The sequence below is a fragment of the Corvus moneduloides genome, chromosome 1 (genome assembly GCF_009650955.1).
Source record: "Corvus moneduloides isolate bCorMon1 chromosome 1, bCorMon1.pri, whole genome shotgun sequence".
Taxonomy (NCBI): Eukaryota; Metazoa; Chordata; class Aves; order Passeriformes; family Corvidae; genus Corvus; species Corvus moneduloides.
Genome location: NC_045476.1, coordinates 5,128,237 through 5,150,740, shown reverse-complemented (window position 1 = coordinate 5,150,740; position 22,504 = coordinate 5,128,237). Strand labels below are relative to the sequence as shown.

Genomic DNA, 22,504 nt, shown 5'->3' with positions numbered 1-22,504 from the left:
TTCCCTTTTTAGCCTAGTTTCCTGAGGAAAAAAGGCTTATCTGGTCATGCTGTCTGTCTTTTAATCCCCTCTAATAACTTTTGAATCCATTGGCCAATTTCAACCACACTTGAGACAGATGTAGATATTTCAGACATACTAAACTCATGGTATAGAAATGGAGAGCTAAGCAATATAAATCAGTGGGAGTTTGTGCCTCTTCTGTGGTGTAGCTCCAACCCCTTATCCAGTCAGCATGTCCATCAGTTTAGGCAGGCAAAGGAATCCTCAAAAGCCATTGCACACAAGTGGTCAGGAAGAGCCCATGGGTTTGGAAGGGCGAGTTAAAGATAAACAAACTAGACCCATAGGAAATGATGATGAATTAGTTTTGCCACTCTCAGACCCATGGGAGCCTTATTTTTCCTGTTTTAGGATAATAACCTGAGAAAAGCAGAATCAGTGTTTCTGTGAAGGGATTAATATTGTGGCTTCTTCTCTCATCCTTTTCTGCCTTGAGAGAGTAAAGTCTAAAACTTAGCTCCTGAAGAAAGAGGAGGAGACCAACACTGGTAACATGAATAAATCCCTTAAAGCAGGACCATGCAGAATAACAAGATTGTGAAAGGCACTCAGCTCTGCTTTTGGTTTGGGGTAACAACTTCATGTAAAGCCTCTGTCCAGGGCAGCAAAGCAGCAGTGAAACACTCCCACAGGAGCCTGACAGTTGGGCTGAAATCCTGCTCTCCTGAGAGCAGCATATGGAGCACAAGAGCTGCAGAAGCAGCCTCTGAATTTACACACATTTTTAGTTTGATTTCCCTGACTACATGCACCACACTGAGAATCTGCAGCTAGAAACAGACCTTGGTGTCTTAACAGGAGGTTTTGTGCACGCAGGCACAATATGATGAGAGCAAGTTTTAAGCCAGGAGCAGAAATATGCTCCCAAACTCTTGTGCCCTTGCCACAAATGGATGCAGACAAGCACGGGACTAACAGAACTTTTTCCCACATGGCAAGCTCGACGTGTTTCAAAGCTTACACACACACACACAAAAATAAAAAATCTAGCTCAGCTGCTCTATATCATGAGAAATGGCTGATGTGCCCAGCACACTGGCAGACTGCCTGGCTACCAGCTGTGGTCTGACTCCTAACCCTGCTAAAAACAGAGGTCTGCCAGTGGACACAGTGCCACAGAAGCTGCAGAAAACAATGCCTGCCTTTGGATGAGCCTGAGAAACCACGATCAGGGCCAACGAGATGAACACAGGGCTGGGGGTGAGACTTTAGGCAGCTGAGTTCTCTTCACTGTGGATAGCAATGACCTGGCATCCTGGAAGTCGGTAGGAAAACTCAACCCTGGGTTCTGCCTGGAGGGCAAAAAGTTCAAAGGACTCTAAACTGCCATGTGGCCAGACTGAGAGGAGTGTTCAACTGGGTGCCTGTAAGATGCATTTCAAACATTCCCGTAAAAATGCCATTTCCATGTAAGTCCTACACATGCAGGCTTGCTCCACTCCTCTCCCAGTTAAGGAATGCAGCAATTATGCCCACAATGGGAGATCATCTCCCTGCTCAACAGCCAAGCTGCTCTCCCATCCACTGAGTTCTGGTTCTGGAGGCAGGTCTCTCCTCAAAATCAGCACCTGACAGGCAAACTCAAGCTGCTGGCTTGAAAAATTGGAAGGACAAGGCTTTAGGTGTCAGGATGGCCAAATTACACTTGGAATTGTTTTTTCTGGGTTGGCCAGTGCAGATCTGAAAGGTCAGTCTCCATGATCTCTAGGAACCTTGTGCTCTATTTCTCTCTCCTGCCCTCATGAGCACTTCCCATGCAGCCTGAATATCCCCATAATTATTAACCAGCTTGTGATTTTCAAGGCCATATCTGCTTACCCATCTCTAGGATTCAGGATTGGCTGTCTGCATGTCCTCCACATCTTGTCTTGAAGGCAGCCTCAGGGCTGCTATCATAAAGCAAGTTAGTACAAACTTCTTCCCCACAGGACAGTTAATCTATTTGCTCTTTCCTCATTATTGTCACTTCTGTATTCCTTCATCCTGTGAACAGATCTGTTCAGGTCAAGATGCTGAGAAAAATCTGGATTGAAAAGTCAAGTATGGTTGGTTATGTAGTTCCACCATAAAAGTGAATGACTATACTTTGCAGTCCTTTTCCAGAAGGTGCAGCTTACTGGTCTCTCCTGGAACTGACAGGAACCTTGACGAAAGTCAGATGATTTTACCTCCAACCAGATAAAACAGAGTGAAGTTCAGCAGAGAACTATCTCCATGTGATTTAAACAAAAGTTATGTGGGCTTTTCTCTTTGTCACCTTGTCTGGCATGTGTCCTCTGGGTCAGTTGTGACCTGGAGGATTATTTCTGCCTGTGTTATAGAGGAGTTTTTTTCTTTCTTTCCAGGTATACAGCAGATAAGAAATGAAGATCATACCAAGTTCATTCAGGTCTCTGGCACTGCAGGGCTGCACTATTGCAACACACTCAACTGGGGTCTAACTTTCAAGATTCTTTTGTCAAGAACATAGTGAGGCAATCTGCCTTCTGAACAAACCACACTGCTCAAGCACATTACACATGAAGTACTCATACATCTCACTGCTAATTCACTCCCGTGCGTCATTCAGCAGGAAAGTCCTTAGCAACAAACTCCAAGAAAGATTTTAGCCTCAGTTATACCAGTTCTGATGCAGCTGTCTGTGATGTAGAGCTGAGCTGTGTCCATAGGAAGATCCTACCTCTGGAATTCAAACATATTTGGAAAAACATCTCACCTCAATCTCAGCTGAATTCAGAGTAGGACAATTAATGTCTTTCTGTTCATTTACAGCTGAATGCAGATTTCTCCTTAGCTCAATTTCTGAGTTGCCATTTAGGATCTGGAGACAGCTCCTCCTGTGCCCTGCCCTGCCCTAGAATAAAAAAGATTGGTTCTCTCTTAGCCACAGCAAAACAAACCTCAGCTGTAGCGTGATAGGTGTCTTTTAAATCCTCCTCACAAAACAGCAGATAATACTTGAGGCTTGACTTAGCACTTGGGCTTGATCAACACCCAGTGCAGACGAGGTGGGAAACACAGCGTGACCTCCACGGCATTTCACGTCTTCACCTCTTCCTCTCCTGTCTAAGCAGCAGCAGTGCTGGCACAGGCAGGAGCTGGTGCCCAGCCTATGTGCCAGGAGGAGCTGCAGCTCCCCACACTCGCTGGTTTATTGCTAATGCAACAAATAGCCTTGGGTGTGCAGTATTGGTTGTGACAAGCTGGAAGAGGTCCGTGCATCAGATGATGAAGTTGTTCTTGCTACCAGCAGGTACAATTGTCTTTTCTGCTGAACTAGCAGCATGCTTTCTCCTCCATTTGCTCTTAACTTTTCCCCCTTTGACTACTTTTTAAATATTTCACAGATGTTGGTACTCTTAAGGCTAAGCTCTCCAGCACGTTTTCAGCAGTTTTGCTGAGCGTGCATTTTCAGAGCCTACATGGGGCTAGGATCAGGGTTAGAACCGTTCACGCCAAAATGCTTTGAATGCTCTCTTGCTCCTGCAGCACAGTCTTGACATGAACAGCAAACTCCACGCAGAGAAAATGCTGGGCAGGCTGCAGGAGAGGTCTGTGCTAAGGACTGGAGACCAACACAGACCTTGGCTGAGAAACTCAGCAGCCCTGAAGACCAAAACTCTTCTGTGTTCCATCACCTAAGCAGCACATTTTAGCCATCCTGCATCAGCAAAGCACATGGTGAGAGCACAGATGCTCCAAGTTCATCCGGCACCAATGCAGAGACAAAGGCACCTCCCGGCAACGTCTGGGGTCACACAAGGCCACTGCCACACACAGTGTGCTCTTTCTCTACACCTGATTAACCGTGTAAGGAGTGCTCACACTGCTCCTGTCCATGAAAACACTGAATCCAGCGCTGTCTCTTGGGGTGGGAGGCGCTTCTGCTTGGAAGGAAGCAAAAGCAAGGCGACGGGGAGTGTTCACCTAAGCAGAATTTGAGGCACGAGTGGGAAGGTTTTGGGGAAAATAAATGAACGGTGGTGAAGAGAGAAGTTCTGGAGAGCTATGGGTGGAAAGACCCTTCATTGGGTCCCTGGGACTGGAAGGGGCATCCTGGGGTTATCTGTGGAGGTTTGAAAAGATGGACAAAAACTTTATTTGCTAGTGCATGGTGTGGGGCCAAGTCCCTGCTGTGTCATTCCTACAGGATTTTGGGCCTGCAATTTGCCCTCAGTTCTACTCTGAAAAATAAGAAAAACTGTGCACCTTGTGGTGAAAGGATGCTTAAATTATTTCTGTCCAATTAAACACCTTTTGGTGAGGGTCTTTTTGTTTTTCTTGGTTGGTTTGGGTTTTCTCTTTCCAGCTATCTCATTTTCTCTTCATTGAAATCCAGTGCTTCGATTTGCCAGCCCAGTTTGGCAGTGTCATTGAATGCCCAGGTACCTCACTCAGGCAACTCAAGAGTACCCAAGGCAAACACAGCTCTCAGGGTGATCTCCCATTCTCAAGAAAACACAGGCTCTCCTGCCTGGAGTGCTATTCCTCTCCTCCAATATTTTTATTCCCTTTGCCTCAGCTGCTGCAGCCCTTCCTTTGGAGGTTTTCTTAGGCCAGCCCAAGCTTCCTCAAGGCTGGCTGAACTGGGAGCAACTGCAGAGCTTCCCAGCCCAACTGGATCAGCCTCCAAGGAGCTCTGTCTGACCATCACTCCAGCCCTGTGATCACTCTGTCTTGTGACTTCACCCATTCCCTCCTCCTGGAAAAACAACTGAAGTCTCACAGACAATAAAATCTAGGAGCAGCATTTGAATAATCAAAGCTCTGCCCCTAAAAAAAACACTTAAAAATCAGGGCAAGTAACACAAGCTGTGAACCTCTCCTTCAAGTTAAACACATGTGCTGGTGGTCACAGCACCCAACAGTAAAACCACATTGTCATCCAAAGATTCCACCTCCATGATACAATTTTTTTTTTCCAATCCAATATAAAATTGCTACTTTGGTAACAAAGGAGAGGCCTACAGATTTTCAAAATATAGACTAGGCCCCTATGAGTTATTCAGGCACAGAAGTCACTGCTCACCAAAGTAAGGTTTTCTCAATCTGTATTTAAGCATTTCAGAAGGAAACTGGCCTTGTAGCCAAGGTGTTATTGCCTGGATCAGTATTATATACATGGAGGGGAAAAAAAAGTAGAAGACTGTACCAAATGTAAAATGCTGATAGCTGTCAAGAAACCTTGTAAAGCAGAACAAACACCACACATTCACTTTAGCAATTTGAGGCTGTAGAGTGGGAGAGAAGGCCAAAACTAGGAGCACCAAACACAAACAAAACATAATTTATGTTGCTAAATATACCACTGAGGTAAACGCTCATAGGGCTAAAGGGATAATGTTAAGACCCACTATTTTGGCTGCAAGACTCCTGGACTCAGCAGTGCAGGCAAAGGGGAACCCCAAAAATCATTCTTTGTCCATTTTTAACTTGTAATCTGTTGGGTTTCTCATTAGGAAGAGTGGGGGATGACTCACAGCTCACCACATCCCCTGCACACCAGTGCTTGGACTGAAGCGCTCTGTGTGCACACAGCAAGTCCACAGTGGAGCATAAAGAAACCCACAGCCTGTGTGATGATGGGGACAACAGGGGTGTCCCTCCCTTCATCACCCAGCACTCCACAGAATCCAAACTCCAGCACAAGGCACAGCGTGCTGCTGGCCCAATTTCCCAATCTTCCCAGTCCACAGCAGTGTGATAAACCAGCTCTCCCAGTGCAGGGGATGGTGTCATGCTGAGCACACCTAGGTCATGCAGTGCAGAGCCCCATTAGAGATCCCTGGACCAGCTCCAAATGAGTAAAAGCATCCACAGCACATAATACAGCAGAACATAACGATAGTAGGTCAGGTCCTAGAAGCAATAAAACCACATTAGCAGCATGTAAAACTATGCTAAGTAGCCTCTCTGGTTTTGCCCTGAAAAAAAATAGCCTCATCCAGTAGCTCTTTACTGCAACCATTTACAGGAGCACTTGGGATTTTTTTTAGGTGCACAGCAAAAGCTCTCAGGGCTTGGGATGCCCCTTGGCCACAGTGGGATGGGAGGGATGATGTGGACCCTCGACAGCTCATGAAATCAGCCACAGAGAGATAGTGCTGCTCTTCAGCAGAGTTTCCTCATGCTCAGGGTGTGACTGCCTGCAAGGTGCATGGGGCAAGAGGATTTGGGCTGCTGGAAGAAGTGATGCCTCCTTGGGGTTAAGGGCACTCCTGTGTCTGAGAGCCCAGGAACCTGACTGCTGCTGAACTGAAGAAGCAGACACTTGAATCCAAGAGTAAGAGCTAGAAAATCTCTGAACTATAAATACTCAAGTTCCCCAAAAAAGTCAGTGAAGCACAGCTTTCCCACCATGCCATGTTTATCACTATTATTAATATTTATTACTGCTGTGATAATAAGATAAATAAGCACATAAGAGAGGTCGATGGTCCCTGCAACAAGATTGTTACAAAGAACCTAAATTATTTTGCACACAATCTGTGTTTCTTCCAAGGGACGCTACCCTACAGCTGATACTGGGATGAAAGGGAACCCAGCAGAGATTGCACTTTTATTACATATTTCTCCATCAAAAAACTGATTAAAGTTTGCATTCCAAGTACAGCTATGCTCTAGGCTTAAGAAAAATCTTCTCATTTGAAAGTCATTTCTCTCCCCTGCAACTGGGACAATCAGCAGCATGAAATAGAAAATATTAATAAATAAATATGCATCAGCCCAGAGTTCATGTTCAGTCAAAGCCAGGACTTGTGTGTGTTGCTAATGGACCCCAGCATAAGTAGGTTTGAAAGACTGAATTCTGATACTTCCAGCAAATGAAAGAAAACCTCACTGCTTTGCATGGCTTCTGCTGGGATTTGGGAAGTCATCCTTCCTCCTCGCAAACCTTGGTGTTCAGCTCATTGATCCAGGGCTGCAGCTCACCTCCCAGCCTGGGCTTTCCCACAGGGCAGAGAACTTCTCCCGAAGTCCTGAGTGTTTCAGCCCAGCCTGAGTGTGCTGAGGACAGACTGTCCCAGTGGTGCTGTTTTGTTGCAGTCTCCAGCTAAGGATGAAGTCAAAGAGGAGCAGCTCACTGCTCAGCTGCAGAAGGACAGCGGCTGTGGGATGATGACTCTGGTTTTGACCCTGGTGTCATTTTTCTAAGCCCCAGCTATGTGTGGGCTGCCAGCAGAAACACAGAAGAAGGTGGAATGATATCACAACCATATTTCATGGGGCAAAAAAAGGGTATGTGCCATCATGTGACCTGATGTGGGAACATATACCAGACTGTCATGTATCAATATCTGGGAACTTGTAACCCCCCTTAGTCTGTCCCTGTATGAAAGGAGTGCTTCAAGCTTTGGTGATGTGAAGCAGATCTATTTTGCTGAGGCTTTTTGCAGAGAAAGGATTTCACCCTTAATGAGATGTAGGGGAATTTTCCCGTTCCTACTTTCCCAGCTCTCTCCAGCTTCATCCTTCAAATCTCATGCTGGCCATGTAGTGCAGAGCCTATGGAGTCACTTTCCCTGGACACTGAACGAGCTCAAAAAAAGTTTATACCGCCTATGCTATGACAACCAAAATGCTGCACACACCCCAGAGTGCAAAATGCTTTATTAAAAAAAAAAAAAAAAAAAAAGAACAAAGAAACGAAGTCAAGAATAACATGGTAACATGTAACTCTGGTGCTTGTCTAAGAGCAGAAAGAATCAGTGACAAGACTGCAGCTAGAGAAATTGCTGGCCTTTTTAAGGGCAAGAAGGAACTTTTCAAACACATAAGGAACAAAATGTATCCTTTAAGTACCGTCAGGCACAACAGCACAGAAAAGGCAAAAATGTTCAATACCTATTTCTGTTCTGCACTTGGGAAAAATCCATGCAATAGAGCAATAATATGCTGAGAATGACATTTTGCATTCAACAGTGATAAAGCTGTACAATAGAAGTACAAAATACCCTGGTTTCTTTAGCTAGACTTTCTACATCAACAAGTTATGATAATTGAACCCAAGGGTTCCTACAGATTCAGCCAAGATGTACTCTGAATGTCTGTTGCTTTCCAAAGTACTGGGACACTGTGGTAAAGCACCAGAAGAAGACCACAATTGTGGCAGTGTTTTATGTGGATAAACAGAAAGATGTGAGTGACCAAAAACCTCTCTGCTTTTTGGGGGAAAGAGCAGAAGAGCTGGGCTCAGGGGACAGTGATAGAAACTGATGGGAACATTACCCCATTTCAGTTCCGATGTCCAAAGCACAAGGGTTGTGCTGACAAATTAGAAAGGTTTAGGGAAGTATCATTGAAGACAATTATGGGCTGGAAATCAGGCTCATAGCAAATGCTGCAAAGAGCTCAATCACACCAAAGAGAATGGAAAGGGATGAATTAATCAGGGTACCAGCACCCTCAGACAAACACAGCTAAAACATTACTACTCCTCTCCTTATTACAGAGTACTTTGCACTCTGTCAAAATAATATAGAAGAAATCCAGTGGTCAAGAACTGGAACAAAAGTAATATTCATTAGGCATAATGTGCACACTTTAAAGAAATCATTTAACCATGCTTTACCAAAGACTGATAACCTACCAAAGACTGAATCATCCTGCTCAATTCCTCTTGTCTTGACAGTATATGCTGTAGCTGAAACCATACTAATTTTGAGGAGCCCTCTGCTATTCTGGAGACAGAGTAGATGATCACAGTTTTATTTCATGGCTTTAAAATCTCTAAATTATGGGCCTGAGCCAAAATTTCCCGGTCTTTTTTTTTCTTATGCCACTACAAAATGAACAGAAAGGCACAAGCCAAAATCATGTACTTGGACTTCAAAACACCGCACAACACGGTGTGCAGGAAGCTCCGTTATAAAATGCGATGGGAGGGAGGAGAAAGCTACCCAGATAAAAATGAGCAGATGAAAGAGTGGAAAATAAACATTACTGCAAACATCTAACAGGCTCAAGGTGCCTTGGTGCAGAAAGATGTCTCAAATCTGTGCTCCCTTTCTGCCAACGGGCTGCGTTACAGACAGGCGATCGTCACCCCACCACACCACCTAATTGGCACCCGGCCTTCCAGGGAGTGGGAGATAGTCAGCCTAAAAATAGGCTGTCCTCTGTTTTGGCTCTCCCCTCCCTCCATCCCCCCCTCAAAGGCACAAGGCTGGCAGTCCAGGGAAAAACATCCAGAAAAGTGGCAGCCATAGCAGAGAGAGCCGGGAGGCACTTCTGTAGAGAGAGGATCAGGATGGGGAGCTGTCAGGGTGATGCTGAGCACAGCATGAGGGGTCTGGTCCCTGCCTGCCCTCCTGTCTCTGGGAAAGAGTGATTTCCAGCACCTTTAGCTCTGGAGATGCAATCTGAGCCCCCAGCCCCACTGGAGGTGTGGGGACAGAGCCACACAGACTGTCCCTGCCCTCCAGGATGGTGTCCCCAGCCAACCCACTGCTGAAGCAAAGAAGCTGAGCTTGGCTCTTGTGGTAGCTCCCACAGCAGCTCCCTCATTGTTTCCTGCTCAGAAACTCTCTTCAGGCACCCCTTTACCCTCTGAAGGCCTTTTCTTCAACGGTCCACACAACTTTTGTTTCAAGGAACCAGCATTTGCTGGCAGTAAAGCCTCACAGGACAGTTTTTAATAGGAATTTCATTGACACTGGAGATCCTTGCAGGACTTTGATGAACACTTGAACTTTAGTCTGACATTTAAGTGCCTAAAACTCTGTATGAAGCCCAAATTAAGAGATCTTACACTCTGCTATTGATGCTTTCTCTCATATGCAGCTTTACAAAGCTCCAGAACATCAGTAACACTTCAGAAAGCATTGGTTCTGCTTTTAACTGGATATGACAAGTCAAAATCAATTAGAGATTGATCTCAATACTGGTTTGGTTTGGTTTTTTTTTTTTTTTTTTTTATTTATTTTTAGCCTACCATTCAGTAACCAAAGTGAAGAAGTGCAATCAATGAAGCAAACTTGCTTTGCAGCAAAGCTTTTTCCTGGATCATACAACATTTTGGGAAGTTTCTCAAGCTCCTAAAGACAACAGTGTGAATAACATTACTTATTGAATTCTGCAGAGTGCTCTAACAGCAAGATTGATGGGTAGCCTAATACATTGTGTAGTTGCTATAAGCAATGATCTCCCATGCTAATCACAACTTTCACATTCACTAAAGTTGTAGGAACCTCCTGGAAGAAATCATGTACCAGGGGACGATTCAAACATTTGCAATGCTAGCTGTGACTATAAAACTAGCTTTCAGACTGGCATTGGGAAGAAAATATTCAACATATTTGACATCCCACAGACCCAAATGTGCGAGATGCTGCTTTTTGAGTCCTGCCCTGGGCCATGTGGTTCTGCAAACCAGCGTGTGTGTTCAGCTGCCACAACTTAAAATGAGCATGAACTGATCGTGCTCTGCATTCAGGGTGGGACTTTGGACCACTGAAATGAGAAGAGAAAATTCCCTTGCAAGGCTGTTCCTCCAGGTTGTTGCTCAGGTTGTTTCCCACCTGAGCAGGACGTTGGGTTATTATTGGGAAGGGATAACACAACAGACACAGAAGTTAAGGCAGGGTTGCTCCTTGGCCACCCTTGGGGACCATCACACCTTTAAAACAGTGCAGCTGGCACCAGCCCCACCTTGGAATACAAACCTCTCAGCCCCAAGGCTGGTTGTTGGCAGCTGTGTGGCCGTGCAGCGCTGGTCAGCAGCAGTCCCTGCCTTACAGAGCTGCTATCAGCCCAGGGATGAGAAGATGAAAATCAAGGTGCCCAAAGAGAGTGCATGGGTTGAGGAACCTCCCGGAAAGGGCTCAGCCATGCAGCAGGAAATTGCCTCTGCATTTTGGGGCACAAGGACTGCTGGAACAGATGGGGACAACACTGATAATCCCTTCAAATTATGTCTTAAAGCACCTTCCTCCTGATCCTGGCAAAAGAACAGCCCTCAAAAATAACCTCTCTAACAGAAATAAAGCTTCTTACCTAGACCACCCACAGCAAACCAAATCAAGGCACTGGCTTGCCACTCAAATACACCGTTTTCAGTGCTGTGATGCCAATTTCTGTGCGTTCCCTGGCTCCTTGTGACCTTTTGAACTCTAAAATAATGCTGCATGCAGCTCCCTCCTACTCCTTTCCTCCTAGAGGCAGCTGGGCCAGCAAGGACACTGCAGAGAACTGGGCACAGCTCATTCCATGCCTCTGCACTGGGTCTGCCTGTGACATCCTCATGATGGTTCCCAGCTTCACACCACCAGCACTTATCCTTTGGGGTCAGAACACCCTGTTTCTGTTCATCACGAAGAAAGGCAGCCAGCACACATCCATGTCCCTCCCCGAGCAAGATCCTGAAGACTTTATCCAACTGTCAGCTCTGAAAACACACCTTGGACCCAAACACCCAATGTAAGATATAGGGAAAGAAGCGTTTTGATCCGCAGCCGGCGGCCGAGGGTGGGTTTGATTTATCAGGGAAGGCAAAAGCTGCTGCAGAGTGAGGCGAGGAGGAGGGGCCCGAAGGTGGCTCTCGGCCACCTCCATGCTCCTTTGATCCCAGGGCCATGCTGGCCGCAGGCCAGTCCCTGCTGTGGGCTGTGTTAATCTGTGCTGGCCACGGGTGCCTCCCGGGAGGCTCGGTGGCAGCTGGAGATTACCGGGGTCAGGGACACCCTCCATTTTCCCTTCCTCACACCCTTTGCAGCGATGGCTGGGGCAAGGGCTGGGGGAGAAAGAGCCACAGCCTCACTGCATGGGTGCACGCATCCTCAGTGTGATCCCTGCTGCCTCTCACCCTGGTTTGCACCAGCTTCTTGCAATAGCTGGGCACAGATATCCCATCTGATACCACCACAGACAGGCCAGTTCCCAGCAAAATGGGGAGTACACCACTAATGGAGCTGGAAATTGCATTTTCAATACCCTTGCTTAATTCCTGATTTGGGGTTTTTTTGTATAAATATGCATATATAAATAAAACATATATTTTATGTATAGTTATTAATCCATATCTGATGCACATAAGTGGGCAGTGGTGCCAATACAGTCAAACATTCCCCCCTGCACACAGGGAGGGAGACTCAGCTGCAGGGTCATGGGGCAGGGTTAAAGAACAAGGGCCATGTCCTCTGGGACATCATATTTGTCCCTCTGTCACCTCCCCCAGTCTTTCAACAGGACCAGGCTCTCTCACAGCTCGAGGCACTCTTGGTACCCAACTCCTGACACCCACACCCCCTCAGACATGAAGACCTATCCACAACCTCCCGAAGCCAACAGGGATCTTCAGCAGGCTTGGATCCAGCACTGAATCCATAAGATTGAGCCTTTTCAGATTATTTCAAAATACACTGAGACCCCAGGGCTTTGTTTACAAGCTCCATTTAAAACTGTACAATTACAGCCTACACCTGGCATTACCCGATCTCACAGACCTGGATGGTGGAGGTGAAGCAGGCACTGGCCTAACAACAGGACACTAAACATAAAATAGAATATAATATGGAATAACACAACAAAAATTCTGTAAACCCACATTACTGAAGTAATGCTGTCCCCTGTGGAACTCCAGTGAATTCATTGATGTGTACTATGTGGCTGGGTCACCACACAGCCACTTTCTTACATATGATGCTCCTTTGAGTCTCTCTAGTCTCAATTCTTTAACAGCACTTGCAAAAGCCAAACATCCCTTAGTCCTAAACCTCTGAATCAAGTTGTCCAGTGGGTCCAAAAGCTACAGAATAAGACAGATACACACTGGTAAACCAATGCAAGAACCAAGCAACAAAAGATGAGTTTCAACGGCTTGTGCAACTAATGACTAAATACATAGAAAATCAGAATTTCCTGCGCAACAAAGGCATTATGCTACTATTTCTTTCTTATAGTTAACAAATCCAAGTACTAAAGGGATACAAAAGACATTACATCTGGCATAATAGTTAATTACAAACCACCTACGAGACAGCTTTAGAAAATTCCAGAGAGGGAATGATGTTTCAAAGTGTAATGTTGGATCTGAAGAAGTCAAAAAGAGTTTTACCTTTGGCTTCATCAGGCTCTGGATCAGGCCCTTAAAATAGTTTTGGAAATGCTCCAGAAGACTTATTTCAGCTACATTTAAGCTCTGCGCTTTGCAGCTATTCAGTAATTTTCTCTGTTAGTGTTAAACTGTCCAGGGGACTTCTCTGCTCGTAAACAAATCCTCCACCTCCCTTCTGTCGCTTTTACGTCGACGCTGCATCACTGACTTCAATAAACAGTCTCCTGATTCACCCTGTTACGAGACACTGAGCAGAATTAGGCACCAGAGATGTGTCTAAAAGCCTTGGTTTCAGGTTCTGAACATCACTTAGACTAATTAATAAAAGAAAACCACAGCCCAGAATATTTCAATGTTTTTGGATCATAGTCTCATACACAGCCACTTGCCTTTTCCCAGGAGTCTACAACCATCATTTTGGAGTGGTTTTTTAGTACTGTTGTTATTTTGAGGGTCTTTTATGCCATTCTCCATAGCTTTGTAGAAAAAGGCGATGTGTGACCCAGTGCAGTGTTTCCAGGTTCTTTCTGGACCATCCTAAGAAGCGGCTGAAAAGCTTTACTGGGTCCTGACTATGGAGCACACAACACTCAGAGCAAGACCCGCCAGCCCAGCACTGCTCAGGTTTCACAGGACAGGGAAAATCCCAAGAAACTTTTAATCCAAAGAACAATTTTTCCCAGATGTAACAGCACTTGAGGAGCAGAGCTGTGTTTCACAACTACCAGAGGAAGCAAGTTCTTCAAGCCTGGATATCTGTACACCTTGCAGGTGCCTGCTCAGACACCATGCGGACACAACAAAACTTTCGGGAGTTGTCAAGTTGAGCAACTTCATAAAAAAGCAGACTCAGTATAACTCAAGCAAAATTTCCACCAAGGGGAAGGGAACCCAAGAACCCAGGGATTCTCCTAGGAAAGTTTCTACCCTAGTTTGATCCTCCTGTGAAGGATCCAGAGCCTCAATTCAAAACTGCCTGAATCCAGCAGGAACAGGAGCATGGTGGACCTAGAGGAAATTTGTTCTAGAAGTATTCAAGTACTTCTTTAGCTAAAGTACTACTACAGAAGTGTCATAGAAGGATGGGGCAAGGGGAAAAAAGCACAGAAAGGAATTATTTTGTCTTTATCTTCCCTTATTCATATGATAATTCCTTTTTTTATTACTCCTTTTAGCTGTGACGTATGGTTTCATAACAACTATTTACTTTTCTCCCTTTATCTAACAGCTGTCTGCTGAGAAAGATGGAAAAATAAACCAAACATGTTAAAACCAAGAGAAACTATTCATATGCCATGTATAATTGCAAGCTATATTTAAATCTTTGTACATTATCTTTCAAATTATATTTAGTTTCAACAGGAGGGGAAAAAAATCCCCCTTACTTTCTAAAATTAGCAACAGAATTTGTATATTGTTTTCAAATCCAACCGCTCTTCCTCAGAAACTTTTGCCAGGGAATAATTAATGTCTGGAGACAGGGAATCTGCCTAGATCAGATGTATTTTGACATTGGCCCACTAACGGCCACCTAGAGCGAGAAACAGGGGAAGTCCTCGGGGAAAGGGCTGTGTAAATCTGGATTAGCTCTGCTGAAGTCGAACAAATCGATCTGGATTTACGCCGGCAGAGCCGAGAAGAGGACTCATCCCTCCGTTTGATGGACGCAGGAGGGAAGGGAAGAGCTGCGAGGACCTCGGCAAACCCGGGGAACTTCGCCACGGGCTGCAGCTCCGAAGGGGTGACTTCCCAAGGGGCCCAGAGCACACCACGGAGCAGCTGAATGGGAGCTACACGCGCGCATCGAGCGAGATTAGACCCCTCGACGTGGAACACTGCTGAAAAGAGATATGGGGTGGGGAAAAAATAAATAAAAAAAAAAATTGTTAAGATACTTGCAGTGCTTTGCAGAGCCTCTCGCTGCAGACACGTCTGGCAGTGCCTCTGCCCCTCCGGCAGCACGGGAGCTGCGGTGCCAGCGCGGTGCGGGAGGCTGGGGACCGGGCTGGGGACGCACCGGAGGCGATGTGCTCGGCCCCGGGGAGGGAGAGAGGGCGGCCGCGTCACGGCGCGCTGGCTGGACTAATATGGGGAGCAGCGACAGGCAGCAATCCGTCCGGAAGGAAAGGACAACCCCTGTAACACGAGAGCGAAACGGGGAGCAGGCACTCACCCGAGGGGCTTGGGGAGGGTTTAGGGCTTCCACGGGGATGGCACCGCCGGCTGCATGCGGGATGGCAGGCGCAGGAGCGAGTTTGGTGCACGGGGGTCCCTTCCCCGCAGCGCTCAGCGCTATTAAACGCAGCACCATTACCCTGTTATAATCAGACAGGTATTTTAAAGAGGCTTTAGTGTGATTTTATAATTGTGCATTATATAACGTGCTACCAACGTGTCAGGCCTCAGACAACAGCAAGTGCCTGTCTACAGGTCAGGCTGTAACACTTTAATGATGCTCCTTTCTCCTCTCCCCGAAAGCCTCCCGCTAACGCTGCTCTCCCTAAACCTCTTGTCCACTTCTAGTGGCTGCATCACAGGTTAAAACAAAAACTTCATGACAGAGTTGCTCCTCTTCATGAGCCTCAACACCATGGGGAGGGGGCTTTTTTTTTCTTTATCATCATTTTTTTTTAAGTTCATGTTTTCTGGCATTTCCCAGGGGCAGTGTCTGACCTTGCAGCAGAGATGCTCCTCGGAGGAGCAGAACGGGCTGGCAGTGGGGCACAAAAACTGAGCTGGCTCCTACAGGGGGGAATTTTTGCTCACTGGAAATAACCAGAAGTGATCCCTCTGTGCTGTCTTGTTTTGGTTTCCCAGGACCAAGGTTCTCTTAAACCTGAAGCAAAGCTTGTTAGACCCAACATGCTGCAAGCCAGCCGGGAGCAGCAGTGGCGTGTTCAGCCTCTAACAAAACTGTCCATTTTGGGAGCGGAAAGTGACCGTTTCATTATGATAAGGAAAAAAATCTTAGATACAGTCTTTAAGAATGGATTTTGGCTTAAACTTAAAAAGTTAATCTCTATCTTCAGCTAATGGGTCTTAATAAAAATTTGCTCATGGACAAATTTTTCTACAGCTTTGTACCACACAGATTTTTTTTTTGTTTGTTTTCTCTAAAGACTTAAAATCAACAGGGAGAAAAACTCAGGCACAACTCCCACCTCCCAAGACCCCTTGAAAAACCTAAAACCTGGCTTACTGTTCACAATCAGCCTTCAAATGCCACGAATATTGAGAATGACTCATTTCTTCCAACACACCTTAATTGTGCCCGTGGTCTGCATTCAGTCACCTAACTTTATACACTTGCAAATAAAATCAGTAAAACTTTTTAGATACTCAATACTAGAGTTGGATTAAAATTAATAAAGCACGAGTTGCAGATATCTTTCAAACAATAACTTGAATGCAGAGCAGTTTTAGTACCTTAGGAATCCAGCAAGCTTTAAAAAGAATCTACAACCTGTTGATAGGGCTCTCAGCATTGCAGTAAAAAGCGAAAGTTTAGCAAACTGGGAAAACTCAATTCAAAATGAGATATTAAATAAATAATCCAGTAAAGTATGGACTTATTTCTTCCAAAATATAAAAGAAAACCTCTAACTTTATAATTAAATTTTAAAAAGGCAAAGAGAAAACTTGGAGCTTAACAGAATTTCTAAATTTTTCTGCATGTTTTTGGTACAACAGTATTATTTGATGTGTCAAATCTCTACATTCAGAAAGCTCTTGCAATATGATGATAAAAATAAAACTCAGGCCATTCTTGCTACGCAGTACTGTGATTAGCAAGGGCTTTGTTCAATACAAAGAGCAGTGAGGCATGTTTCTGCCATGAAAGATAAGGGATCTTTTGACACCAATGAAAATTTTGCACTTTAATGATTCATAAGGTGACCTCCAAGCTACACCTCCTCAAAGGTGGGAGTGTGAGAAGAGAAGGAACTTTTGTGGTTCTTTTGCAATCTTTCATGGGAATTTGCCTCTGTGAACTCGGACTGATAAGAAACCTGAAAAGGAGGGGTACAAACAGTGATTGTGACAGCTGGTACTGCCTGAATTTAACAAAATCACTCTGTCCTGAGCCAGCTGAGGGACTGGGACAGGGGATAACTTTAATAAATGTGTCCTTTCTCTTCCCCCCAGCTGAAATCTGGGATCTCACTGACTGCAACTGGACAGCCTGGAGCTGATAACACCAGTTTCAGAATTACTGGGGAATAAATAAGGAAACATAATTAACCTAAGGAAAAGAAGATACATTTGTAAAGGTGAGCAGATCACCTGAAGCTACACTGAAAGGAAGACACCGGGTATACAGCAGAGCAAAAGGATCCTCCACAACAAACTTTCTGAACTACCTGGATCTCTTCAGTGACACAAAAACTGCCAGAAGGAGAGAGGAGTTAGGGACATTCCAGTTCTGGAAAAGTTTTCTTTTCCTCATTATTAGTAACTCTAATTACTTTGAAAGAAGAGCAATGAGATAAATCCTGTAGAGCCAGAAATGTGACCTGATTTCCTTCCTGATTTAGAAACTGTCACTTTGCAAGAGAAACCCAAAGAGACAGAGCCAGGTCAAAGTGGGCTCCTCAGTTTGGTCTGCAAAGTAAATAATAAACCAAGATCAATAGAAATATAACCCGGGTTTCCTTTTGGTAGATGTTCGTAAGAACAATTCCATTTAAAGGAGAAATAAACAGATGTTTATCTGAACTGATTGCAATCATCCACGACACCATGGAAGAGATATTCACTACAAGCAAACAGAAATATACCCAACAGACTTCATGCATTTTCTTCCAGGTTAGATGGTGAAAGGGAGAAGCAATGACAGAACTCCAACTATAAATTGCTTTACACCGTGATTAAGGCCCTACCTCAAGACAACGTGTAAACACAAAGTAGAAAAATCAAGTGGATATTTAAGAGTGATGCTGCTTCTGTGTTACCAAAGTTTTATTTGAGAGAATTGAGAAATTAGTTGTTGTCACCTTTTAACTATCAGATCTATAATTTTGCAGAGTAAATCTTGAGCACCATCAGAGACAACTTACGAGGTAGCAATCTTCAGGAAGAACTGAGCACCCACCCTCTGAAAACAACAGGTCCCTCCTATGTTTTTCAAGTTGAGTTTCCAAAAACTAAGACTCTGAAGGTGATAACAGATGATAACATGTTCCTTTTGAAAAGCATGACCAGGATTTCCAAATGACCACCAACATATTTTAATATGCAACCCGAAATGTTCTTTACTCATATATGTACACAGAGGGTTCCTTCAAGACGCTAAACAGAAAAAGGTAATGAGAAGTTAAACCAATCCCTATCTAATATCATAAATAGGATATTTAAAGAAATTAAAAGTAGCTATATTTCATAAATCTCCCAGTCAAGATGACATTTTCTATCCGTAAATTTTTAACCATAATTTTGACAACACATTTAAATCAAGGACACAGCAACTACTCAACATTTTCCTGTAACCTGTAAAGGTCCTGGGAGGTGGTAGCTGGTGCCACAGGTGTTAGTCCATCACAGCGAGAACCGAGGCCACTTTCTGGTTCAAGCCAGGAATAAAATGCTCTCAACTCTGCTGCAGTTTTAAAGTCTGTACCCATGAGTTGTCATTCAAAGCCACAAAGTCTCGTGGTCTACATACCCCCTTCATGGTCAAGGTATTTAGGCTACATACCCAATGATGCAACTGAATACCTTTGTGACCTCTGACGAATGATTGAGGGCATGAAACAGGATCCGTTCCCTGCCACACTGTACAGAGCCCTGGCATGCTTTAAACCTGCAGGGCTCCTTGCAGCACAAACCACTTCTGTGTGACAACTCTGCCTTTAGAAGCTGACCCTTCATGCTTGTAAAACCCTCAGAGCCTCAGACAGGAGAGCAAAGCAGCACTATGAATGATTCGGAGTCAGCGGCAAGAACTGAGAAAAACCACGTTACAACATCCAACTCCAATCATGAGCAAGTTCAGTAAAATATTAATCTGTGATTACTTCTGGCAATACTGTGATCTGCCCCATACCAAAGTTACATAAACTCCACTACTCAAGGCTGAGACCTTTTGGCACATTAATCTAAAAATACCACAACTTCCATTGCTTACATGTTGAGACATTTGCCCCCAAAAGACATGACCTTTTTCTTAAGGATCCTCTGTTTCTGAAGCTCTCTGTCAACCACATTTGCCACTTGAAAAGGCTACACCAGAATTAAAAAAATATTAACAAAACTACTGGACATCACTCCAATTCCGGGTGTATCATTCCCATCCCATCCTGACTCTGGGCTCGCCTCAACTTTTTCCGAACCAGGTGTCCCATCAAGGCAATGCACCCAAACCAGCAGAAGTGACGCTTTCAAAACCACCACTTTCTTGGTCCATTAGAATAAGAGGGTTTCACTCCTCACTGCCTCACAGCTCTGACCTTTCCAATTCTCTGCCACCACAAGCTTATAGGATCTGCTGGATCCATCTGCGTCTCCACCTGGCCTGCTTCCCCACGCCAAAAGGACGGATCAAATATACGTGTCTGAAAACACATCCCTGCTTTTTCTTCATGCCACCCGGGGGGGAACCCCCTCGCTGGTTTCAGACGACAGGAAGCCTCCAAGATCACTTCTGCCAAGCCCCGAAATCCTGGGAAATTGCAGCAAAATTAACTTCAGCACCTTGGACAGGACACATGGACGGAAAATCGCCGAAATGGGCTCATTGGCCCCGAAAATGCTGTGCCTGGACATGACCCTCTAGGACACATCTGCGGGCCTGTTTATTTTTAGTATTGACAAATCCTCTTTGAATCACCATGTTTATTCCACCATCCGCCCTGTGTTTTGGGAAGAGCCGCTCGCCAGCCCAGCAGTGGCAGAAGTGGGGGCCACCAACTCCGGATCCAAGGGCCATCTGCAGGAGCAGCCACTGCCCCCGCTGTGACTGGAAAAGCTTGGCTCAAGCACTCACACAGCTCAGCTCACCCCTTCCATGGCAAAACGACACCTGTTGCCATAGGTGTGCCTGGCTCATGTGTTTCTTCACTTTCCAGAAGCTCATCTCCAGCTCCTCACCCGAATCGCCAAGAAAAATAAAATTGGAAGGTCTGATTTATTCCTATTGCAGCCACACTTCAGTTGCATAAGTTTTGCTTTAATTTAGCTTTCGTTCTCTCTCACGGTGCTCCCAGTATGTCACTGTTCCCCTCAGGGCTGCCTCGATAAAATCATGATCACCTTGCTGGAGTGCAGCAGAGCTCTCCCCCATTTGCTTTTATTTACATGAGCCAAGTCAAGCTTTTAATTTGTGCCGGTAAAAACTCCAAATTTTTTAAGCAAAGGTGTTCTACAAACAGCTTTGAGGTGCTTGGTGCCATTAAGAAACACACTTAAAATATGTCAGTTCTTAAAACAAGTAATACCAGTAACACTCCCATCATACTGAAGAACAATACATTTTCCCTGCCACCACAGAAATAACCATTCTAGCTCATTTCTTCCCTTCAAAACCTGCCACTAGATTTCCACTCCAACACATCTGACACCACATAACATTAACCGAACAATTACAGAGTATTTTCTGCTCTGTTGTTTGTTCTTTCCGGCACTTCTGGGTGCAGAAGCAAGATGGAAACTAAACCGATTCTCTGCCAGAATTACCTTTTAACAGCAATATATATCTATATCGATATAATTCTATATCCTCTGCTTCCACAGCCCAACGCAAGCTCTGCTGCTCCAACTTCTCTCTCCTCCAGCCCCCGGTCCCTCTCTGCCGCCCTGTTCGGACGGGACGGTGCCGCCGCTCTTCCCGCCTCGAGGGAAAGTTTAGGGAAGGGAAAATCCCGGCACTACTCATTCCTCCTCCGCGACACTCTCAGAACCGGGCATCCTTTCGTTGTTTTTTTTTTTTTTTTTTTTTCCTTTTATTATCGTTTTATTAACAAGCAAACAAACAAACAAACAGGAAAAAAAAAATGAAAAGAGACACTTACATTGGTTTATTTAATTTTTCCTGCTAAACCAAGAGTCCCAGAGCCACTTCATTGTATCCACAGAGTTTTAGTCCGCGAGCGGTCCCGTCCCGCGGGGAGGAAGGGCCCGGCTGCCGTGCGCGGAGCGCGCTGCCCGCCCGCCGCGGAGCGCGCATGGCTCGGAGCCGCCGCGCCGTCTGTGCGGCTGCCGCGGGAGCGGAGCGGAGCCAGCGCAGCCCCGGCCGGGCGGGCGGGCGGCGGGGGGGAGTGGGGAGGGATGGAGGGAGGGATAGAGGGAGGGAGGGAGGGAAGGGTGGAGGGAAGGAGGGAGGGAGGGAGGGAGGAAGGCACCGCCCGCCCCGCCGAGCGCAGCCGGGGCGGCCCCGCAGCGCCCCCTGCCGCCGGTGGGGGGAGGGGAGGAGGGGGAGGTGGGAGAGGGGAACAGAGCGGGGGAAGGCCGGGAAACGGGGGGAGGGCAGAGGGATAGGCAGGGGTGAGCGGCGGGGAAGGAGAAACGATGGCGAGGAAAAGGGGTGGGGAGGAAGGAAGGATGAGAAGGGCTGAGAAGAAGGGAGGGACAGGGAAGAGGAGGATGAAAAAGGCGAGAAAGGAAGGATGAGAAGGGCTGAGAAGAAGGGAGGGACAGGGAAGAGGAGGATGAAAAAGGCGGCATGAAACGGGATGAGGGAGTGCTAGAATCATAGACGTGTTTAGTTAGGCAGCAGGAAATGCGATGAGGGAGGGACAGAGTCAGACTTGTTGAGTTTGGAAAATACCTCCAAGATAATCAAGTCCAACTCTTAAACCAGCATAGCCAAGTCTGCCACTAAACCCTGTCCCCAAGTGCCACATCTGTGCCATGCCCTCTCTAGGGAGCAAGGCAGGATGAATGCAACTGGGGAGAAAGGTGGGAGGGGGAAGGAGAGGGGATGAAGCTTCAGTGGAAGCTGGGGGGTGCCACGGGGCCCTTGGAGAGAGGGTTTAATGAGGGCTGAGGGGACAGAGGGGAGAGGAAGGGCACTGGCAGCAGGACACAGCAAGGGATCCCTCAGCACGCAGAGGGAGGTGTGAACAGTGCCAAAGCTGGACCCTCTGATCGCCCCCAGCCAAACCCAGCTCCTCCTGCAGCTGCCTGACCCAGAGCCTCTGGCCTCAAGGAACAGCAACTCCAATGAATGGGAACAGCAGCTTTTACCCAAGATAAGCTGCCCAGCAGTGACTGGGAAGATCATAAAGGGATGTTCACAGGTGAAGAGAGGAGTGGTGAGCATTTTCTGGCCAAGGGAAGTATTCAGGGTAGTAAAAGTGAAAGAAACTTCTGAAAAACCGAAAAAACCCTCAAATTACTGAGATAAAATAGGACAAACAAGGGAGACTAGCATTGCATTACTGCCTCAGTGAC

At 45.9% G+C, this 22,504-nt stretch overlaps 1 protein-coding gene across 5 annotated transcripts in view; it reads right to left on the bottom strand.

The window, feature by feature from the left end:
- LOC116439197 (sodium channel protein type 5 subunit alpha-like) overlaps positions 1–21,288 on the bottom strand; it is a 217,415-nt gene extending 196,127 nt beyond the window's left edge. For all 5 annotated transcript variants that reach the window (XM_032098425.1, XM_032098416.1, XM_032098434.1 and 2 more), the window contains exon 1: positions 21,124–21,288. The gene's annotated coding sequence lies outside the window, so the exon portion shown is untranslated. The remainder of the gene's footprint in view (positions 1–21,123) is intronic.
- Positions 21,289–22,504: the final 1,216 nt, after the last annotated feature.